Source organism: Camelus dromedarius, chromosome 5, assembly GCF_036321535.1.
Source record: "Camelus dromedarius isolate mCamDro1 chromosome 5, mCamDro1.pat, whole genome shotgun sequence".
Taxonomy (NCBI): Eukaryota; Metazoa; Chordata; class Mammalia; order Artiodactyla; family Camelidae; genus Camelus; species Camelus dromedarius.
This window is the reverse complement of record NC_087440.1, coordinates 63,261,857-63,284,772: the sequence shown is the minus strand read 5'-3', so window position 1 is coordinate 63,284,772 and position 22,916 is coordinate 63,261,857. Positions and strand designations below refer to the sequence as shown.

Here is a 22,916-nt window from a genome sequence, read left to right as displayed (position 1 = left end):
GTTATTCTAGTTTAAACTCTTTCTCTCGGTTGGCATGTGATTTCATGCTTTTCACTTCTCTCTTTAAGTGGAAACGCAGAAAACAATCTTCGCCCTCCAGTGGGGATTCAGACTTTTTTCCTCTCTCGGCTCTGATACTTGCTACTGTTTCAGTCGCTGCTTAAGGTCTGTGTGACCGGGTGGCGTGCTTCAGGCGGTGCTAAGTGGGTGTGTGGGAGGGAGGGGCTGGAGCAATGTCAGGAGAGGCTTTAGGATGTGACTCACAGCCACAGGGAACCGGGACCCGCAGGCTGGGGTAGGGGAGCAAGATTGAGGGTTTCTGAGTCAGGACCCATGGTGTATGTCCCAGAATAAAGGTGCCACCCCATCGCTGGTCTAGAAGGCTCTGCAGCTCTTGTTAGGCCCCCTTCCTACCACTCATCTGTCCCAGGCCACCTGCTGGGCGCGTCTCATTCCTCCCCGTCCACAGTCACACAGTTCACACGTTGGAACCAAAATGCAAAACTAGGTCACAGACAGCAAAGTCTGTGCTTTCTCTCTCCACTGCGATGCCTCTGCCACCATGAGGAGCGGTCCCACCAGGGTGAGAACAAAGAGCAAACTACCTGCTGACCCAGCCTGACCCTACCCGACCCTACCTGGCTCCATCCGTGAGTGACTCTAGCCACCAAGAAAGAGATGGTGGTGGGGGGGATGCTCTGTGCCGCCCTTGTCCTGCCTCTCCTGGGAGCGCCCACCGCCTAGGGCTGCTCTTCCCTTTCAGCCCCTCTCAGGCCACAGAGTAAGGTGGGAGCCAGCGTCTTGGCCCGGCTTTTTTGCCAGTTTATTCTCTTGCAGACCAATACCCGTCTTGCGGTGTTGTTGCTGTGATGGGAGAGGGGCTCATCTGTTTCCGATTCTGCAGCGTGGGCAGACTCTTAAAGGGTCTGTCTGTTTTCAGTTTGCATATCAGTTTGCTTCCTGCCACCGCTGCAAATACCTTCTGGTCCTAAACGCCGGCCATTTTACTTGAGGGGTGGGGAGCCGAGGGGGAGGTAATATTTAGATTGTTACATTTTCAAACGAGGCAAGATTAAAGGATCTTGTCCTGTCTTGAGACAATACCTTGAAGGGATTTGGACAAGATAAAAATCCAAATCCTTTATCCTTGAAAATTCTTTGCTTGACAGAACTGGTAAGAAGCTGTGTATTTGTGTGTGTACTCACACACATGCACATCTGCACATTAAGGCTGTTGAGATCTCCAGCTGCCCCTCCTTGAGACAGCAGTGCTTCCTTACTGGAGAGATGAGTAGTCTCAGTGATGCTCAGGGCTTCCTTTTTATCTGGCAAAACCGCAGGTCTTCAAAGGACCAAATGAAGCAGTAAGAGCTCCTTCCTGTGCTCTTGAGGCCGGTCAGGGGCTCATTGTTCAACATCTTCCTGTTTCCCCCAAAGAGCTCTAGGCTAAGACCCTGCTGGTTAAAAATCCTACATTGCAAGGCTTTTGCTGATATTTAATCTTCCTAATCCATACCACGTCATGGTGTTATCTCATGTTTAGCAAATGGAAAGACCTATCTTGACTGAGGTGGGCAGACTACTCAGAGTTCAGTGGTTGGGAGCCCGGAGTGGAATCCTGGAAAGGACCTGGAAGTTTGGCCGTCCCCTCCCTCCCAGCCCTGCTTCACCCCTTATCTGCTGCCCTAACCATTGTCCCTCTTGTGCCAGTCCCTGCTGAGTTTAAGGAGTTGGGGTTCAACACAGAAAGGAAGATTTAAATGTCCCTAATTCTCTGCCCTGAAACATTATTCATTAAAACCCTAGTGTTCTAATCTTTTTTTAAACTGTGTTTCTGGATTTATCCCCCTCTCCTCAAATGGAAACCTAGTGACTTTCAATTACCATTATCTGAGAGGAGATGTGTTTGTGTACATAGCCAGGGGCTTGGATGTGCTTATTATTTGCAGATTGTCTTTTGTGCTCTTCCAGGTTTTTCCTTGGCTACGTGAAGCTACTTAAAATCCACTGTGTAATCTTCACACTCTGGGTCTCATTTGCTTTCAGACTCTGGGCCTTCAGATCCATGTGTGGCCTGCCCATCTATGTATTATTCATACACACACCTGTTCTCAAGTAAGAAACCAAATAGAGAGTAATTCCTTTTTTTTTTAATTGGGAGAGACAGAATCACGGCTCTGATTTGTAAACCTGCTGTCCCCTCCATTCATAAGTTATTCTGGAAACAGCTCTCACAAGCCCTCTTCTCTGCAGCAAGAAGTGGCCTGCTTCCTCTCCAAAGGGGACCCCAAGAGCCCTCTCGGGGGGCCTCTGCCCAGAGACACATTTGATGTTATTCACACCCTGATGTTGTTCAGCTGTGTTCTCTTTGCCTGGAAGAAATAGTTCAGCAGTGAAAGCAGGCCTGCGGCAGTGGGAGGCATTTCATGTCGACTGAAGAAATTTCTAGAATTTGGAAAGTGGAGCCCATTGTGTCCTATGAGAGTCCTGCAGCGCCTGCATATTGTCAGACTTTAATCTTTGCTATTATTGGTTAGTTTCAGCCCTAAAATTAACGTTAAAAATACTTGAAGTAGTCTTCTGGCTGAGGATTATTCCCAACAACTAGGAAGTTGTTCCCTTAGTATGTGAGTCTTTGAGCTTCTTAGTTGTGCTGGCTTGAGTATTTCTCTCCCAGAATGAGTCAGCTGCCATCTGATGCAGAACAGTGTGGCATATGGGCATGGCCTGAGAGGCAGAGAAGCCCAGGAAAGCCCCTGGCAGGAAGTTGATATTCTGAAGTTAACAAAACTCCCAAGATGCTCATGATTTTGTAATACAATTTCACTGGTTGAAAGTATGGCTGCTGAGGTTAGGACAAACTCTACTACATATTGGTTAATTGACCTTGGATGGGTTAGTAAAAGCTCAGTAATCTCATCTGGAGAAAGAGAGACAGAGACAGAGAGACGGGGGAGGGGACAGAGAAAGGGGGAGAGGATAAAAGATTAAATGAGATGTTCCATTTTAACGTCAAATACCCTCAATAAGTGTGAGGGATTGTATTATTACTCCTGAGTTTGTGAACCAAGATTTAAAAGCATGACACTAAATGGGAGACACTCTGACATACAGATGGATGCACAGGATTGTTTGTGTTGAAGGCAGCCATCTCTATGACAACCACAGTGCTCTCTACTTAGTAGGTCCCCTGAAAAATCATTTTGCTTATAGCCCAATGATTCCCTGGCCCTTCCAGGTGCTGTATAAATAAAGATTAAGAACATTTTTCTTCCTTTTAACTAAGAATAGCTTTTATTTATTTTAACTATATAAGTAATACATGAATATATTCTCTATAAAAAATTAAACATCACAGATAAAGTTGAAGTCTCCTTTGACCACCATCTCCAGTCCTCCAATCCACCTCAGAGGGAACTCTCACCATCAATTTAATGTGTCTTCTACACATTTACCATGCATTAAAAAACCCATAGTATCTATACCCATAGAAAGAAAATGATACTGCTTAATATACATGGGTGTTTTTATATGTTATCACACTGTGTGTCATTCTGAAGCTTGATTTTTTTTTCACTTAACAGTAGGTTTTGAAGACTTTTCCATGCCAGTACACAGAGTACATTAAAAAAAAAAAAACCTGCCTAATGTATATGTATGTGCGTGGTATGGATGAACCACACTTTATTTAGCCAATCCCATTCTGATGGTCATTAAAATTATTTCTGACTTGTTCTATTGCAAACAAAGGTGTCATTCTGAGCACATGAATAAGTGTTTCTCTGGGGGAGATATGGATAAATAGGATCATTGGATTGTAGTGTGTGAACATATTACACTGTAATCAATGCTGCCAAGTTACGCCGTAAAGTGATCGTACCCATTTACAATCTTATCACTAGTGTATGAAAATATCTTTTCTCCTATTTCCTTTTTAATTTTTTGTAGTTTATTAGGAAAAAAAATCCTCCCTCATGTTTGAATTTCCATATTCCTGATTACTAGTAAAACTGAGGTTTTGGCCATGCATTTTGAGGGCCATTTATATTTACTTTTTATTTATATTTCACATTTTTTATTTTATAAAAAAGTTTACATTTATATTTTGCATTTGTTTTTGAATTAGCATTTTATATCTTTAGAATATTTTTCTAATGAATTGTTTTCCACTTTATTTTTGATCTGTAGAAGTTCTTTATATATTCTCAATACTGATCCTTTGTTGCGATTATTTTCTCCTTTTGTCCTTTGTTTATGGTGTCTTCTGTCATACATTCTTGCTTTTGAGGCAGTCAAATTTATCAGCCTTTTTTGAATTTTTTTTTTTTGTGTGTGCTTTGTTTAGAAACAAGTTTCTATATCAAATCATGGAAACATTTTTCCTGCACCTTATTCTAATGTTTTTTCACATCTCAGTTGTTAATGAGAGACGTTTTCTAAAGCTCTAAAGAAATGCCTTCTCTCCATTGCAGCTCATTTACAGCCCAGTAAGGGCGAGGCCCTAACAGACAGCTCCGCAGGACTGGTACACAGCTCTCACTGAGGACTTGAGCAGTCCCAACAGTTTCCAGCAGAGGGCAGTGTTGGAGCGGGTCTGCCTCTCTCTGTTGGGGCCCTCAGGGGTTCCCTGCCTCACCAAAGGGAATATTTAAATTGTTCCGAAATTAGCAAATTCCAGTAAGGGATGAATCTGTCTAGTCAGAGGAAAGACCAGGAGCAAAGTCTGTTGCTGAGTGTGCTGCCCAGTGAGAAATAAATCAGGGCCAAGGGGAAAGTGGCCTGATGGACAGGGTGTTATGACTGCATAGGAGGAGACAGCAGATCAAAGTTAGCCAGGATCACAGAGCGCTTTCTCCAAGGGAAGCTTCGATGTCTGCTTAAGTCTGGTCCACACACTTGAGATGAAAGCTCAAGTGTTACAGAGGAAATGTTATTTACTGGGCAAACAACAGGCAGAATGGAAACATGTAATCCCCACACTTACCCTTTTGATTTCATCAATAATTCAAGCCCTGTCTCCTTTTGGAAAAAAAAAAAGAAAGGAGGGAAGGAAGGAAAGAAGGAAAGAACAGAAAGCAAGACAGTGGCCAGAGGCACAGCTGACTTAAGAGAGGAAACCAAGGAAACAAGCGACAGCACTGTTCAGTACAGTTCCTTCCCACCTCACTCCAGGCACATCCTGGGCCAGCCGGCCTGTTTCCCACTTTGTTTAATACTATCCATGCGGGATTAACAATATCATTATGAAACCAGAAGAGCACCGGCAGTGAAATCCCCAGATCTGCATAAATATATTGATCCACACACATTTGCAAATCTGAATCAGTCTTTCAGCTCCTGTGCTGGGTTCTTTGAGCTTGTCCCTGCTCACTCACCCTCCACCTTTCGCACCCTGCTTTGTGCTGGGGAAGCTGCCTGTGTGAGCTGAGGGCAATGTACTTCCCTTGCTTGTTGGCCTCCAGTTTGGATGCACCAATGAAAAGCACCTGCAAGAAGAGAGGGCTGAGTATTTCTCCCCAGGCTCCCTCCCTGCTGGGCTGTAGTTGGCAGTGTCTTCATTCCTCTGCAGTATTCCTGGTGGCCCTACAGCTACAGGAATAATTAACCACTATCTCTTCTTCCCCTTTCATGCCTTGGGAAGCTAGAGATTTCTGGATAGCCTGTGTACTTCACTATCTCATACTGATTTCCTTTAACCCTTCTCACACCCTTGGAAATAGTCCCTTGGTTAATTTATCTTGAATTATCTCTTCTGAGAGTACTGATTGGTCCCTGCCTTGACCCTGACTAATACAGAAACATAAATACATCTGGACTCTTCATCCTGAAACAGATCAAGTGAACAATTAAAATTCTATGATAGTTTTGGTCTCCCTTTTCCACACAAATAATCTCCAAGCCCAGAGGTGGCTGCCGTCCACATGACTTACCAAGAGACAGAGCAACAAGTCATTGTAAACCTGCCTTAAAAAGCCCACTGGCTGGGTTCATTTTCTGCAATTCTCTAGTGTTTTATTTATCACAGACCCCTTCCCCCAGGCTCAGAAAACATCCTATTGCTATTAATACTCTTCAATTCCATTCTAAACTTTAAAGGCAAACAACCTGGAAGATGAAAGGATCACAGGAACCAATTTGGATGCCTTGATGGTTTGACTAATTCATTAAGGGATGGTTGTAGAAAGTTGCCAGAGATGTAAATTGCATTTATATGCAGCCCTCCCCTTCAGGGAGACAATGGCTGTTCTGTAAGCTAAATAGTCACAATAAGCTGGCACCCCAAGTGGGTGAGGCTGTTTATCCATCTCTCCCCCAGATGTACATGACTGAGTGACCTGGTCCCCCACCCCTGCCCCTTCTCTTCTTCTACCTGCTGCTAAAAGTGAGAATGAGCAAAGCCCAGAGATTGCAGCAGGAGGAACGGGCCTCTAATCAGTGCATTAGATCACCATGAACGACTGAGCTGTTTGGGCACCTACTTTAATTAAACACTAAGTGAGTCTTATTCACAGCAGACTGTCCTAGTTTCATCCTTGTCCTTTCCAGGTGCCCCTCTTCTACACTTGCAGCTAATCTGCTCTTTCCTAATCCAGTCCTCACCCCATTTTCAGCCCTTGTCCAGTGACATAAGAGATGCCCTTGGTGCCTGTTCTCCCCTTGGCCAACGTATTCGGTCTATACCCAAGACCTGTGGATTCATCTAAGTCACTCTTTCTGGTCTGCATTCTTTTCCCCACCTCCACTACCAGCACTTGGTCAGAATCCCCTGGACCATTCGACTAGCTTCAATAGCTGGCTTGCACCCCCGCCATCTGCACTCCCCTGTCCACAGCACAGCCAGAGTGAGCTTTACAACATGTGAACCTGTCCCAATACCCTTCTGAAAACCCTTAGAAGGCTCCCAATTGTTTTTAAGATAAAGACCAAAAACTATAAACCTGTGTGGCTTGGTCTCTGCCCTCCACTCCTGTGTCATCTGATGCCATACCTCCATCTGCCTCGGTCTGGGTCCCTTCCTTGGTTCTTCTTTCTGATCCTTAAATTTGCCATGCTCCATCTCACAACTCAGGTCCTTTTCCTTTGCCTGCAGTCTTCTCACCACCATCAACACCTGCCTTTGCCTAGTTAGCTCCTGAAGACCGGGACTCAAACAACCCTGCCCCCAGGGGAGCCTGCCTTGACCTGAGACCAGCCAGGCCAGGTTCCTGTCACAATTACCCCTGCCATGTTCACAGGCTGCAATATACACTTAATTGAGAGATTGATACCTGTCTCTTCCACTAGAATGTTCACCCGGTGAGGCTGGAAGTAGTGTCTGCCTTTGTGCACCTGGCATTGTGCCTGGCATATAAGACAATCTCAAAAAAGACTCGCTAAAGACACGAATGGGCATGATCATGCTTTTTCTTTTAATATCAGTGACTAGTGTCAGCACTTCCCCAGACTGAAGAAATGGAGGTCCTGGGTGTGGAGAGATGAAGGCATGGTACTGACCAGAGTTGGGGGTTGGACTAGATTGTTTTCTGACAGCCAGTGATTCCCGGATTTGGAGGATATTCATATCCTCTTGCCTCTTCTGTCTGTGTAGACACTCTCTCCCAATCTGCTTCTGTCTTGTGCAGGGCTGTTTTGCCCATGCCCCGCCTTACCCCCAGCCTGTGACCCCCGCCCCGAGAGTCCCTCTTTCTTGTGTCTCTGTTTATTCTTATGCTGGGAAACCTGGGCCTTCCATTCCCAGGCAGGCTTCTGAGCAGATACAATAAAGCACTTAAAAGCCAGTTGGTCTCCTGGAACTTCTTTCTTCCCGCTATTATTGGCAATGCAAATGAAGGATTAAATTACAAGTGAGAGAGGTTTTGTTCAGAAGCTTGAGTTTTCAGAACCATCCCCAGGGTAATAAAATGGAAAGGGGAAAACCGAGCACAAGAGACCTTTCTTCTGTTTTCCCAAGTGTCAGCCAAGACCGCGACCTAAGTAATGTCTCAGAAGTAAGAGACCCAGGGCTTGGAGGGGTAACTGTCTATACCAGTGGTTGTCAAACTTAGCCTGCATCAGGATCTCTTGAAAGGCTTACTAAACCCAGTTGACTGGGCCCCACCCCCACAGTTTCTGGTTCAGCTGGTCTGGGGTGAGGACCAAGAATTCTCATTACTAACCAGTCCCCAAGTGATGCTGATGTTGCCGGTCTCTCGGGACCACACTTGGAGAACCCCTGGCCCCACTGCGCTCCTCCCCCACGCACTCAAACTGTAACGTGTGTTCCAGTCGTCCAGGGATCTTGTCAAAGCGCAGACTCGAGGTGGAGTGGGGCTTGGTGCCCATACTGCTGCGGCCAGGACCGTATGCCCAGAAGCAAGGCTCAGAAAGCCACTGCCTTCTTGAGTCCTGGTCCTCTTTGATAGAGGGCTGTTCCTTCCTTTATGCTTTCCTGGGATGTCAGGGGATACTGTGGATGACTTTAGAAAGAGTTTGGTGCCAGGGAGTCTCACTCTAACCTAAGTTTTCCAAGGTTTCATTGGCGTGGCCAACAGGAATCCAACGTCTGTATACCGGAGGCAGATTTCGCCTCAGCTTCGGAATGAAACCTGGCCTTCCTTTATCCCCCTTTTGCTGAAGAGACTTATGTTTTCTTTTTTCCAGGTACAACAGCAGGTTCTTTTCTGGTTCCTCAGAATGCTGTATGGGATGGAGGTGGAGACAGAAGAAAATGTAAACACTGGGTTCCACCCCCTGGAGCTCAAGGGAAGACCCCTTACCAAGGTACGGGCTGGAGGGTTGGAAGGGAAGAAGGTAAAAGGTGGGGGTTCTAGTGAGACAAAGCAGGGGAGGCCTGAGAATACAGAGAAAAGTAGATGAAGAGGAAGGAGAGCAAGGAGGGTGGTGGTGGGGAAGAGGGGGACATTTCCTGTTCCAGCGCATGTCCCTTTAAATAAACTGGAGTGCAAGAACATTGCAGAGGGAGAACCAAAGGACAGAAGATAGAGCGAACACCCCCACCCTGGGCTGACCAGGTCTTCTGTACATAATTACAACACAGAGATGTCCAGAGGTAGAGCAAGAAGAGCCTTGGCCCCCAGCCAGGAAGTGGGGTAGCTAGGCAGGACTCAAGAAGGGAAAAACGAACCCAGCTTCACTTCATGGGTAAGGGGAGTGACTGGAGCGGAAGAATCTGAAAACCGCTGACTCCCATTGCCAGGAGTCACCCCTGTGGTGACAAAAGGCCAGTCAGTCAGGACAGCACCTGGGAAGGGACCCCAAAAGGAATTGGGGCAGAAGTGACAAGAGACCCTAGCTGGGCTTAACTAGCTGCCAGGTCACATGGGTGACAAGTGTGTCCCTATTGGGAGTTGGGTCTCACTGAGGCTGTAACAGGGCAGGGGGGTCAATGTGCAGAAGTAAAGCTTTCCCCTTTATAACAGAACTGTGTGTTACAGCATCTTGTAGAAGCTCTGGGCTTAGACGTGGATCCAAAGCTGGAAGTAAAATAGCTTTCATAAATTGGTGACCACAGTGCTGGGCACTTAGTGAGTGTTAATGAATTACACTGTTATTATTTTTTAATGAGAAGTATTAATTATAGTTGCATCAGAATCCATATCAGGAGGAAGATGGGCAGCTTGATTGCCTGTAAAATCAAATAGTAGGATTGTTTGGCCTCCGGATTTCCTATTCTCCACCTAGCTCAGCGCCTGGCCCGTGGAGCACCTATTTGTTGAATGGAAGGAAGTAATTATACAAGTCTAGGTAAATTAGTAGATGGGAGAATTTGAGTTTGTGGAAGTTGTCCAAAGGAAAAGAATCTACGGAAACACCTGAATTCTTGAAAGTGAGAATTTTCAGGCCCTGAGTAACTTGGTTCAGTTTCTCTGCTTATAAAATTGATCACTACCACTACTTTACAGGGTTATTATGAGAAACATTTGACAATGCATACGAAAGTGCTTGGTTCAGAGAAAGGACAAATTTGAGTACTAGCTACTTTAATAAAAGTGGAGTGATTACCTATCAGATCGTTTGGGTCATGACAGCTTCATTGCTAGGGCTGAGAGTGACAGCTTCCAGCCCTCAGGTTTTACTTTTTAGGTTGGCTCCTGTATGCTAGAAAAATCTCTGACCTTCTTCACATTATTTGCTAAATGAAATATGAGCCTCTTCAGAAGGCCTGAGTACAGGCGACCAGGTAAAGCCACCTGAGAAGGGCGCACCTTGTTGGATGAGATAAGGAGCCTGTGAGCCCAGCCAGCAAGGAACAGCACTCAGATCTACCCACTACCTCTCTGCAGTCTAATGCATCTCATTTATTGTTAATGCTGTTTCCACTGGCTCATTTGCAAATAGCCTGAATAAAACATCAGAGCAGGAAGGGAGGGGCAGTGCTCTCGGTTGGTCTTCCATTACCACCTCGCCATATTCCTCCCCTCCTTCCCTGTCCTCAGGTCCCTTCTCCCTCCATTACTCTGATTAACAATCTTTAGCTAATTGGCTTGTCATGAAGCAGCCAAATAGGACTCCTGGGCTCTTGCAGGGATGGTGAGGAAAATGACTCAGACAGTCTCTGCATTTGTTTTTGTTTTCTGTTTTCCTGGGTGGATGGAGGAAAAAAACCAAACACGAAATTAACAATCTCAGAGAGATGATCTGGGAATAAAGTGGCAGCTCTGGTCCTCCTGGGGAACCACCTCGGCCCACAGGAGGATGGCAAAGAGTCCGCCTGGAGAGAACCACTCAAGCCCTGTCGGGTGTGAGGCCCATGGCAGCTACTGCAGGGGCTCAGCTCTGGCTGGAGGCGAGCCTATGCGTAACCCCCAGATGAGGCAGATTAGGAGTAGCATAGCAGGGCATGCAGAGGGCCTGACTCTCGGTCCTCACACACAGTTGCACAGCAATACAGTTTCTGTTATTTTTCTCTACTTTAACTCAATTCCTGACCACCCTGATTCTTACAGCCACCCCTTCCTTGTGTTTCTTTATAGCTTTATCACTAAAAAGTGCTTCCCTAAAACACTGTAATTTATGCTTGTCAATTTTTAAAAATTTGAGGTGTCTTTTAAATCATTTTTAAGGTACAGATTTCACCTAGGCTCCCTCTTATTTTTATAAATTTTCTTTTTAAGAACCTGAGCCTTTTTACCCTGTAATATTTTCCACAGTCTGGATTTTGCTGATTGCATATTCAAGGAACGGTTCAACATGTTCCTCTGAGCTCTGTGTTTCCAGCAAATTGGTAGCTGGATCCAAAGGCTTGATTAGACTTAAGTTTGATCCCTTTGGCAAGACTAGAGATGGTGGCGTGTTTTTCATCAGGAGGCACATAATGTCTGCACATCTCCCTTTTTGTGATGTGAGCAGCTGTTGACGTTCAGTGCCTGCATCCATGAATTCACTGGAGGTTGCAAATGGTGATGTTCTAATTCCATCATTTCTTTTTTCATTTATTAGTTGGAATACTTCCATAAAGAGATGTTTCTTCGCATCTACAATTTGGTTACCCAGTGATATAGTTCCTGAAGGGAAGGCAGGATGAGTGCTTGATTCTTTGTCTTACTTATCAGTCTTCAAGGTAATGAATCTTTCATCCTCCAAAAGTGACCAATTTTTTTTTCAAATAGCATTAGGAATCCATAGATTTAAACATATTTGATGGATTTAATATAGATATCTATACAGTTACTATCCTTATTGAAATACACATTGTTCCATCTTTGGCAGTGGGAGCTTCCCCAATTGGCTTCTGAGTCCTGCAGGCAGGACCCTGGTGGTCCTTAATACTTTCCTGTCTGTCTGCTATGACAGGATACTCCAGGCTCATCTTATGCATCTCCTGCCCTGCACCTGGAATCAGCCATCCCTCCAAGCAGCCCTGACTTCTTTTAGTGGGATATGGTGCTAGAGATGCTCTTTGCTACTTTACTACAACATTAGTTATTATTTTTAGTCCTTTTAGTGGACAGAGATGAGGAGTTAATGGGAAAAAAATCTATATACAGCCAATTTTGCTATAATGCTTGTTTTGAAAACACAAATTTGTTCAAATACAATTGGTATATTAAAGAACGATGTGAACCCAACACAAATTTCGCATTTATTTGGCTGTGGGTGATTTTATACAGGAGAAATATTAGGTGAAGGCAGAAAACTGCACCCAGCTGAACCAAACTGTATAAGAATGCACAAAACAGCAAAAAAGTCACGAATAATCTTTTCCACAATCAAAGAGAAAGCACAATCTATATACAAAGACCTTAAACAGAAATCTCCAAATCCTGCAGAAGTGGCACCTTTTATTGCTCTGCGTGGCTGGTTTGATGGTTTCAAACATCAAGACAATTTTCAGAGTTTTCAGCTGTCAGGTGAGGCTGCATCTGCAGGTGAGAAAGAAGAAAAAGAGTTTCCAGCAGTGACACAGAAGTTAACTGGAGAAAAACGCTATACATTGGATAATATTTTTGATAGTGATGAAGCAGCTATCAACTATAAATGCATCCCTCAAAGATCCCTATCTCAAAGGCAGAAACACATGACCTAGGATTTAAGGCTGCAAAAGATTGCATAACTCTTGTGTTCAGCACCAATGCCCAACAGAGGACAATGAGCCAGTCAACCACATCTGGTACAACTTATTGTCCAATTTCAGGTAAACCTCTTTCCACTGCTTCATAATAATTAAGGAGCCTTCCAATGGCCACTTCCACAAGCAAACTTCAGGTCTTTTTCAAGGCAAAGTCCCATATTAATTGTAGTTTTTATGTTTTGTGTTTCTGAATCATTTAACTGAGCTACCATTGTTGCTAAATATCTATCCTTTTTAAAAAATGTGTCACTAATGAAATTTTTGAGTGTTATGCCCTTCCCTCCATTTTTACCATAATCCAGGTGGTTTTTATTGCATACTGTGGTGAATTTTAGAAACACATATGTCATATTGTAGCAGAACTGAACACATACACACACCCACCTCATGAGTTCATACTGATATTTCCAATTCAATTGCAGGACTATAAGGTTTTTACTTACTTCATCTGTAGTACATCTACATCTCCTTTCTTCCAAGCCAAAAATCCTGGTTCTCGAAGAATTAGTAGAATATTCTAGAATTACTAATTTGCTTCATGCCATCTTATAGACACAACAGAATAAGGGTACAAAAACGACTACAACCTGTAAAATTACTGGGAACTCTGTCAGAGAGGAGCCTTGAATGGTTACTTGTGTATTGGCAAGATAGAGACTCCTCTGGGGCCCTTCAAGACCTCCTCACAGACCTTTTTGCACTTATTCACCACTACTCCATTGGACGGATTCCCTCCCAGTTTCATCTGCTGTTCTCAAGTCAGCCTGCCGTGCTTCCGTCAGATTACCCCCTCCCCCAACCCCGCCACACTCCCCTGGGACACATGCTGACACCTTGAAGATCTTGAAGCTATTGGTGGTTTGACTCACTGGCTTCTATGTTCGGGTTTGGGGGATAATACTTCTTCACTTAACCTTGTTGTAAATGTTGTCGACAGAGTTTTAATTTCTTGCTATCTAGCTGCATTAGTTTTATGTGGAGAGTCCGGGAGTTCTAAAAACCACAGCCACTGTCACTGTTATCTTCCCAGAATCCCTCCCTGATAACCATTCTCTCATAGTTTTTCTTTGAATATGAATTCTTTTTGAATATACAGATGTTTTAAATTTTTATTTATTCAGATCTGTTTGATCTTCACCCTTTGTTTATGTTTAAAAGTCCTTTGCCATCTAGATGTTAGATAAAAAATATTTTGACAGTTTCTTATGACATTTTAAGTTTCATTTTGTATATGTACCTGTCTTACCCATATCATCCATTTGAAAATTAGTTTGTAAAGTGCTATGGGAGAAATTTCTAACTTAATTCTCTTTCTCCTCCAAATACATTTATTGAATTTATAATTCTTCCTTTATTATAGCTCAGCTGTAAGTATCAAGGTGTTTATCTAAGTTATCTCTTCTTGATACATCTGTTTCTGCAATTGTACCAAATGCTTATTTATTTCAGCTTAATATTATATTTTAATGTCTAGGGCATGTCCCTCCTCACTATTTCTTTTATCAAAAAAAAAAGTTTAGTTTCATCAACATTATTTCTTAATGAATTCCAGCAGAGGGAAAGTCCAAAGTCAATTTAGGGGGTAGTCCTTTGGTTCTCTGACAGTTTTCTTATTTATACATTACCCATGTTTACTTGTTTGGCTTCTTCCAAGTGTTGTTTAACATCCCAAGAGGCACTGTCTCTGATCTCAGGATGGGTTGGCAAGGCTCACGACAGCTTATTCAAGGTGGGGCAAATGAATTTGGGGGAAGGTATAGGCCTGACACTAGACCTGCTCAGTAGGCTGATGGGACAGCTATTGAGCTGGAGGATACCACCTGAAAGAAAACTCAACCAACCAGACAAGACTTCTTGTGTCATGAGACTTAACCTTCTAATGTGATTCAGGAAAGTACTCAGCATTGGTTGGTCCAAGATGGAGAAGAGGCTCCATCCGTGAGTAATAATCCAGTGCCAGGCTTTAGTTCAGAGCAAATGCTTCTTACAACCAGCAAAACACATTTGCAAGATAGCTGGGTGGGGTTAGGACTGTGACGTGAAGCCATGGAACAGAACAAAGCTAATGGAATTATAAGAAATGCTAATCCGTGGTCTTGATCTCTCAAGGTTGCGGAAATGAACGGATTTGCACAACCACAAGCCGGCAGTAGCAATACAGCATGTTCGCATGCTAGAGTTGACTTTTCTCTACAAGCTCTGACCTTGTGAGGTGAGGGCTGATAGCTTATAAGACAGCTTCTGTCTCTCTTCCTGAGACAGAAACAAAAACAAAATTAAGATGCCCAATAAATGGAATGTAAAGACTCCCATCTTGTAAATAAACTTGGAAAAATATTCTGGAATACTTCATATAAGACATCAGCCTAGAGCCTCAGCTGAGATTCAGTAGATTCTATTTTATGTGCATCCTGTTGTTTAAAGGGATAGAAGGAGTCAAATAGTAAAACTCAGCCTTCAGAAAGATGCAGAGATACTAAACAGGAACACACAGCTCATGTTTGTTGGCTGTGAATCCTCAAGTGACACTGGCCCATTAATCTTTTTGTGTTTTTCCTCTTTTCAGCAGTTAGAGCATTCGATGCACCTGCAGGAAAGCATATTCACTGGTTCTGTTAACTCATTCAATTTAGAGCTCTGAAAACTTTTAAGGATGACCACTTCCCTCTCCATCATTTTACAGGCCTGGAGAGGAGGCCTACAGGCCTGGAAAGGTAGAGGGACTTGCCCCTGCAACTTGCCAGACTCTGACCTGCCAGGTCATTGCTGCAAAGTGACAGCTGCATTCACAGATTTCACTCTTCTCATTTCACAGATGGACTAAAGGAAGCCAACAACAGGGGGACCATGCAGACAAATTACCAGGGAATGTTCTGGAAATTCTACTGGTAAGAAAAGCATCAGGCTGGCTTCTTAGAAGGACCAGAGCTTACATATGGTTGCTTTTGCATAAACTGCCCATACAGCTCTCCCAGAAGGTGCAGTCCTATCAATACCCACAAATAGAACAAATAAACTGCATTTTAATTATCTAAAAAAACAATAAGGAATGATTTTAAGCTAGGGGAGCTGCCATAGTAAGTAGTCAATACCTTGCTTAGTACAAGAATTAATTAGTATTTAAATAATAGAAATGACTATCAATTACAAAACATTACCACAAATTATTTGCTGTGCAAATAGCTTTTTTTGTTTTGCTGTTATTAATAATACCAGCTACTGATTTTCTGTAATTATAAGCCACAGTTTTTCTTTGGATAAACAGCCAAGCAGAATTACAATGCAAAGTCAAGTCCCTATTCACACCAGTAACAGTCACCCGGTGCTCCCTGTCCCCTTCTGCTGACCCTTCAAGGCTAACTTGCTTCTCAGGCTTCATTCTTTGCTGTCAGAGAAACCTAAGAGACTCAATCACTAAGTATTTGCTCGTTATGGTCAGAACTAACTTTGATATTAAAATCAAACATCCAAGAAAACGCCTAAGGTGACATTTTCTGTTCCTGAACGTGACTTGCTCAATGAAATCATTCCACCTGTGTGACCAGCTCGGCAGTGATGGAGGGCAGATCTTGCTGGGTGCCAGAGGACCGGGAGCAATGTGACTGACTGGGAGGCCTGGGCCTGTAGTTTAGAGGATCAGAGTGCAGACCCCTACTCTTCAGTAGTCTCAGCGTGAGACTTGGGAGAGGTTATTTCACCACTTTGAGATGACATTCTCTCAGTTAAGAAAGGTAGACTGTGCTCCTAGCCATTTATTGCACAAGTGGATGCGTGAGGATGACAGCTGGTGTTTAAACCCCAAATAAGACGTGATAGATGAAGAAATATTTTGCTCTCCTTTTCTCATTTGAAATAAGTTGTCCATTAACTCTCAGGGTGACTATGACTGGGTCAGCTATCTACCCTGCATGAACAGGGCCCAAGGAACAAGGGTGCAGGTCCTGACTCTTCCTCACCCTCCTCTTCCCTCTGAAATTCACATACAAAGTTGGGCCCTGCCCCCTTAAGAGGGCCGCACTTACTGAGAGCTCCTGGTGCCAGCAGTCATCCTCAGACAGTGCATAGGTTTTCTCATTCAGTCCTCTCAGCAAGCCTGTGAGGGAAGCTGTATGGTCAGGCCACTCAGGATGGCTGTTCCCTTGCTCTGTGTGCACCCCCCTGCTTGACCAGTGCCTGTTTCCCCTGCACCGAACTCACATAACTGACCTTCCTACATATTTGTCCCAGGCCCCAGCTAATAACTGGTCTAACTTGAGCCACCATGATGGCTTATCAAAGGGTGGTGAGGGGCATGCCCCTCTGCTGGCTTCCCTGGTGACTGATGAGCCAACCTGATGTCAATTCCCTCTATACCTGCCTGCCACCCCCCCTCCCCCAAGGGAGCAAAGGCTGCGGCCATGTCCTGCCACACCATCTGTCAGCCTGCACACAGTGGGGTGTCACTCCGGGACCTTGCTTCAGATATGTAAGGTGCCCCTAGCCATGGTTTAATTGATGTCTGTGCCGCTGACTCTGCTCTCTTTCTTTGGTCTTGAAGCTGAGCAAGTGCTGGTCTTACAGGCCTGCAGTGTGCAGCCAACAGAAGCCATTTTTGCCCCTTTTTATAAGTAAAGAAATGGAGGCACAAAATGGTTAAGTCTATAGAGCTAGCAAATGACAGAACCAGGATATCAACCAGGGGGAGTCTTCCCCACCCTGCTAAGCCATCAAATGCACAGTTGTCATTCTCGGAGTAGGTTTCTGCCCCACACCCCAGCCTCCTTTCCTGTTTTGGTAATCTGGGCCTAACTACTTAGAAGGCAATCATCTCGCATCAAAGGGCCTTCCAAGCAGAAGCCTCCACTTCCTCCAGCAAGCTCTCCGTAGCACTCCACTAGCACCTGGACCCCCCCATCGTGGCTCTCAGCTCAGGGACCCTGCGTAACTGGGAGCTTCTGAAAGACAGGGACAGTTTATTGCTGATCCAGGGTCTGCCTCTGGTAGGTGAATGTTTATATAACAAATAAATCTCTCTCTTTCTCTCTCACACAAACACCCACACACTCACACAAGGACTGATGACTTTCAGCCCCTTGAAGTCCTAAAATGCCTCTCTGGGTTACAACCTCTTCCCTCTGGCCAGTGGCCCAGCCCTTCCTGCACCTGCTCTGAAGGTGGCCGTAAGGGGCGGAGGTGGAGGGAATGGCTGCCCCACTCAAATTCTTTTGGGTTTGCCTCCAATGTAGTGGGGGGTTTCTGGTACCTCTTAACACATCCCCTTTTGCACCTTCCTCCCAGGACACTTGATACCTTTTTCCAGACCCTTCCTCCAGGAGACTGGGTGGAGTAGGCAGCGGGTGGAGTAGGCAGCAGACGGAGTCCATGAGTGAGAGGATGCCTCTCTCTACTCAGTTCCACCCTTACCCGCTGCCTGTGAGCCAACCCCACCCTGCTAACCACACCACCTGATCTTAAAAGGTGACTGCAATAAAACAGGATATAAAAAGCAGAAAGCCCATATTCTTTGGCTGATCAGTCTTTGTAATAACTGCTACAAGGTGGAACAGAAATAAATTTATGAACTATCTGAGCTGCAATTTCTGGATTTCAAAGTAATCCAATCTTGGGGAAATGTCAGTTCCAATTGAACAGGAAAACAAACTTCAAGTGCCTGGCATTCCCCAACCTGAGCAATTGCTGAGGTCGTAAATGTGAGAATTGCTCCAGAGCCAGCAAGTCCTGTGCTGGACTCGGGTGGCCACGTGCATCCGTGCACACGCTTCTTTACAGGCTCCCGTCCTCACCTCCTCTCTAGCGCCCCCTCCCTGCCCCCTGTGGAAGGGGTATTGATATTTCAGCCCATAGCCCATCTGCAGAACTCAGAACATAAGGGGAAAGAGCCGCCTATGCTGTTGAAAGTGGGAGTCACCCTGGATCCAAGCAGAAGCCAGGCTGGATGGAGCAGGGGCCTCCGGGGAATCCAGAAAGTTTGCTTGGGTCAATGGGAAGAGTTAGAGGGGCTCAGCCAGCCCTGGCACCTGACCGATGCTGCTTCTCACAGACTGGTCAGGGTTACCAGGCCCTGTGGGTAGAACGGCCTGGATGGCACAGTAACTTGCTGCAGGTGAGGCAAGGTTCTGCACCAAGGCACTGCTTGCTCAGAGGGACCGGGAGAGGATGATGACACGAAAGGCCGTGTATCATACTTTTGCTTACTTTGTGAACATCTCAGTAAGTCTCAGCGTCTAATCTTGTGATTAGGGCTTTATTGACTCATCTACTGTGGGACTGTCTGAAATTTCTTGGGCAAAAATCTCTTTCCTTTCTTTGTTTGTAAATTGGGTAAATTCTTTGTTGTTCCTTATAAATTCTTTGCCCCTTTTCTCGCCGGTTTTCTGCACAGTTGACCTCAGCCTCCTCTGGGAGCCCTCTCATCTGCCCCCAGGACACTACCCTCCCTAGGCATTTCTCCTTCTCTTGGCTGCTCTTCTTTGGTCTTCTCTGAGGGCTCTTGTTCATTTGTCCTTGAATGCTGGCCTCCTCAGAGGTCCACCCTCCACATTCTCCTTGTTCTTTTCTCTTCCCTTGACGGTCCCTAACCAGACCACATATGTGTGCATTATGGCCCAGCTGAGACCTTGCCAAGTTCTAGACCCATGTCTACTGGACCTTTCCCCTTGGACATCACATAGCTGCCTCAGATTTAACATAACTAAACCCATTTTCTTATCCCTACATTCCCATCTCAGTGAATAGTTACCCAAGGGAGAAGCACAAGAGACATTCTTAACTAATTCCTCTCCGTAAGTGACTATGTCATGGCAATTCTATTTTCTAGGTATCTTTGAATCTCTCTCTTTTCCTCCATCTCCTCCCTCATCATCTTGGTGCAGGTGACCATAAGCTTTCACCTGACAGCTCCAACAGTCGCCTAATATGTCATTCTCTTCTATGTGGCCCTCTCTTAGCAATAGTCACAGTAGTACTGTAGACTGGAGAACGTCAACACCTTGTAAAATCAAAGACAGTTATTTCTCTCCCATGAGTTTGTGGGGCAGCTGGGCTGGCTGTGCTTCAGGCTGCAGCAGCTGGGGTGGCTCTGCTCCATTTGTCTCCCATCTTCCTCCTGGGCCCAGAGTGCCCCGGGCGAAGGCAGAGGCAAAAGAGGGCAGGTGGAAACACCCAAGGCCTCTTAAGGCCTAGGCTTTGCAGTGGCACACGGTTCCTTCTACCCCCCTGACACTGACCAAAATAAATCACGTGGCCTGGCCCCAAGTCAAGAGGTGGAGCAGCACACTCAACTCACTATGGGGCCATGGCAAGGATGGGGATGCAGGAGGCAGTGAGCACTGGGGCCAGTGAGGCCAACTGCCACTGCCTGTCTCTAACCCATTTTTCCACCTGGTAGCTAGATTTCTAACATGCAAATCTGATTATGTTACTCCCCATTGTCCTTGAGATAGAGTCTAAATTCATGACGTGACCGCAGCCTCTCTCTCTTCTCACACCACTGGTCACACTCTGCTCCTGCCAGAGTGAATTATATTTCTTTTCAAAATTTGCCTGAGGTCTCTTACCTCCAAGTCTTTGCACAGCTGGTTCCTTTGCCTGAGCACTTCCTTATCCTCTTCTCACCCCATAACCTCGTCCCTATCCCATGCATCAACTGGCCACTCCACTTGTCCTTCAGAACTCTTTAAGTGTCCAATCCTCCAGAAACTCCCCCTTACCCCAAGATAGTGCTCTCCCTAGGCACAGCTCCTTGTCTCATGTGCTTGCACCTGTAACAACATGTGACCATCCTAATTATAATCACCCACAGAGAGGGACTCTCTTAGTCCTGGTGCTTAGCCACTGTGCCAGGGATGTGGTAGATACTTAGTAAATCAATGTTTAATGGATGATTACCCCATGAGAATCTGTCCATGAATACAAAGTCTATTACCTCTCACCTTTTTAAAAATAAGGTCAGATAAATTTAGGGTAACTGTGTATATTTGAACCAGAATTGTCCAGTTGATGAGACTGAGATGAATATCTCAGATCAAAACATAAAGCTTGCCTTATTTTGAATGGAGATCTACCTATTTATGCATTAGCATGTTTAAAAATAAATAACAGTCACTGTTTATATGGCAGACATTGTTGGTTGCCTACCCAGTAGCCATCCCCTTCTGTTTTAAGCAGAGCCCCAGTCCTGCTTGGAGTCTCAGTGTGCCCTCCCCCCACCAGAGGCCAACTCCTGATTGGTCTATGCCATTCTTCTTTGCCAGGGAGTAACTGGTGACCTGAATGGCCAATGATACCTGAGGAGAAGTTCTGGGAAAGTTTTCCTGTCTTATAAAAGAGAGTAGCAGGGGGAGAAATGATCTTCCTCCACATGCTTGTTTCCCTTTGTGCTTGGGATGACGTTTTGGGAAGATATGATTCTTGGAATATGGCAGCCATCTTATTACCATGAGGAGAGATATTGCGGACCTACTAAGAAAGACAGAGCAGAAAGATGGACAGAGCCTGGGTCCTTGCCGACCCTCAGCTGCTGCCCTCATGTTGGAGCCATGTACCTCTAAGCTTTCTGTTACATGAAGTAATTAAATGTCTTTATTGCTTGAGCCACTGGTATGTGGTTATTCTGTTATTTGCAGCAGAAACAATTCTTGACACAAATGGCTTTGAAATATACCTCTGAATACCCTAAATTTGTTATCAGCAAATATCAGAGACTTCACGTCACTCCGATCTGTTATTTAACATAGTTTTCTTAGGGCCTGAAGTGTTTTTGCAGGTGGCTTTTATTGACTGTGGTAGCTGACATGCTGGAGAATAGGACTCAATGCCACTAGGATTCTGCCACTCCTTCTGTTTATTAATCAGAGTTTCAGTCCTCAGTTCCTTCTTATTATACTCTTTGACTCCTCAGGGGAACTGGCAGGGGTGGGGCTACAAACTCTTTACCTGTTCTTGAGACTTGTCCTGGGAGTAAGTTACCAGTGTGGTAGAGAGAAGCTTTCCAAGGATGTCCCCGCTCTAATCCTTGGAACCTATGAAGATTTTACTTTACATGACAAGAGTGACTTTACAGAGGTGATTATTTTAAGGACCTGAGATGGGGTGATTCTTGCATTATTCGGATGGGTCCAGTATAATCACAAGGGTTGTCAGAAGTAAAAGGAGGACAGAGAAGAAGAGCATGATAGGGATATGTCACTGTGGACAAACGGGCAGCGAGATGCAAATTGCTGGCTTTGAAGATGGAGGGAGAGGGCCATGAACCCAGGGATGCAGACAGCCTCTGAAAAGGGGAAAAGGCAAGGACAGGGATTCTCCCCTAGAACTTCCAGGAAGGAAAACAGCTCTGCCAACTGATGTTATCCCAGTGAGACTCATTTTAGATGTCTGGCCTCCAGAGATGGAAGATAATACATCTGTATTTACTTTGGGGCACTTTGTTATAGTATCCATAGGAAACTGGAACAATAAGTTGGCCTTATTGACGGCAAAACTGAGCACCCCTGATTCAGTCAAGCGTCTGTACAGCCTGCCTGATGGAGCAAACCAGAAGCCAAACTCCAGCCAGAGGGCCAGGCTCAGTGCTGGCGTAGTCATAGTCTGGGGAGTGTCAGGAGTATGTAGTTCTCCTCAGGGGAGAGGAAAACCCCTGTGAGATAAAAGATGCAGCACAAGACCACACTGACTTGGAGTTTTTGGGTTTTTTTTTCTTTTAATTGAAGTATAGTCAGTTTACAATGTTGTGTTTATTTCTGGTGTACAGGTGGCTTTGAGTTCTAATGTGTCCTTTAACACTTTGGGAATAAGGACTTTGTACCCTGTTGACTTTTCATCGGGCTCCCCCCTCCTACCTCTTTTTATTTCTCGATAATGCTGGTGCCAGAGCCCAGGGTGTATCACGTACATCTGTGAGCAGTCCTGCGTATGGTTAGTAAGACCCTCAGCCCAGATTGCAGGGTGGAGAATGTGCTCAGACCCTGGCCCACTGGAAAGATGTTGCCTTTTCTTTTATCAACAGTGGCCAATGATGGGTTGTGCATTCAGCAGATATGAACTAAGTGCCAGCTCACTACTGGGGATACAGTGTTGTACAAAATAGATGTGGTCTCCATAGTCTCCCTTGTCCTGGTCCACCTGAGTTGCTTTAACAAAAATACCATAGACTGGATGGCTTAAACAACTAACATTTATTTCTCACAGTTCCAGAGGCTGGAAGTCCAAGATCAGGGTGCCGGTATAGTCAGGTTCTGCTGAGGACCCTGTTCCGGACTTGTAGACAGCCACCTTCTCACTGTGTCCTCACGCAGCAGAGAGAGAGCTCTGGTCTCTTCATTCCTTATAGGGACATCAATTCCAT

At 45.0% G+C, this 22,916-nt stretch overlaps 1 long non-coding RNA gene across 1 annotated transcript; it reads right to left on the bottom strand.

The window, feature by feature from the left end:
* Positions 1–12,069: 12,069 nt before the first annotated feature.
* Positions 12,070–17,958, bottom strand: LOC116153346 (uncharacterized). Its single transcript, XR_004137065.2, has 3 exons — positions 17,861–17,958; positions 16,594–16,664; positions 12,070–12,362 (listed from the first exon to the last, which is right to left on the bottom strand). It is a non-coding gene; the product is annotated as an uncharacterized LOC116153346 (long non-coding RNA).
* Between the last annotated feature and the right edge of the window lie 4,958 nt (positions 17,959–22,916).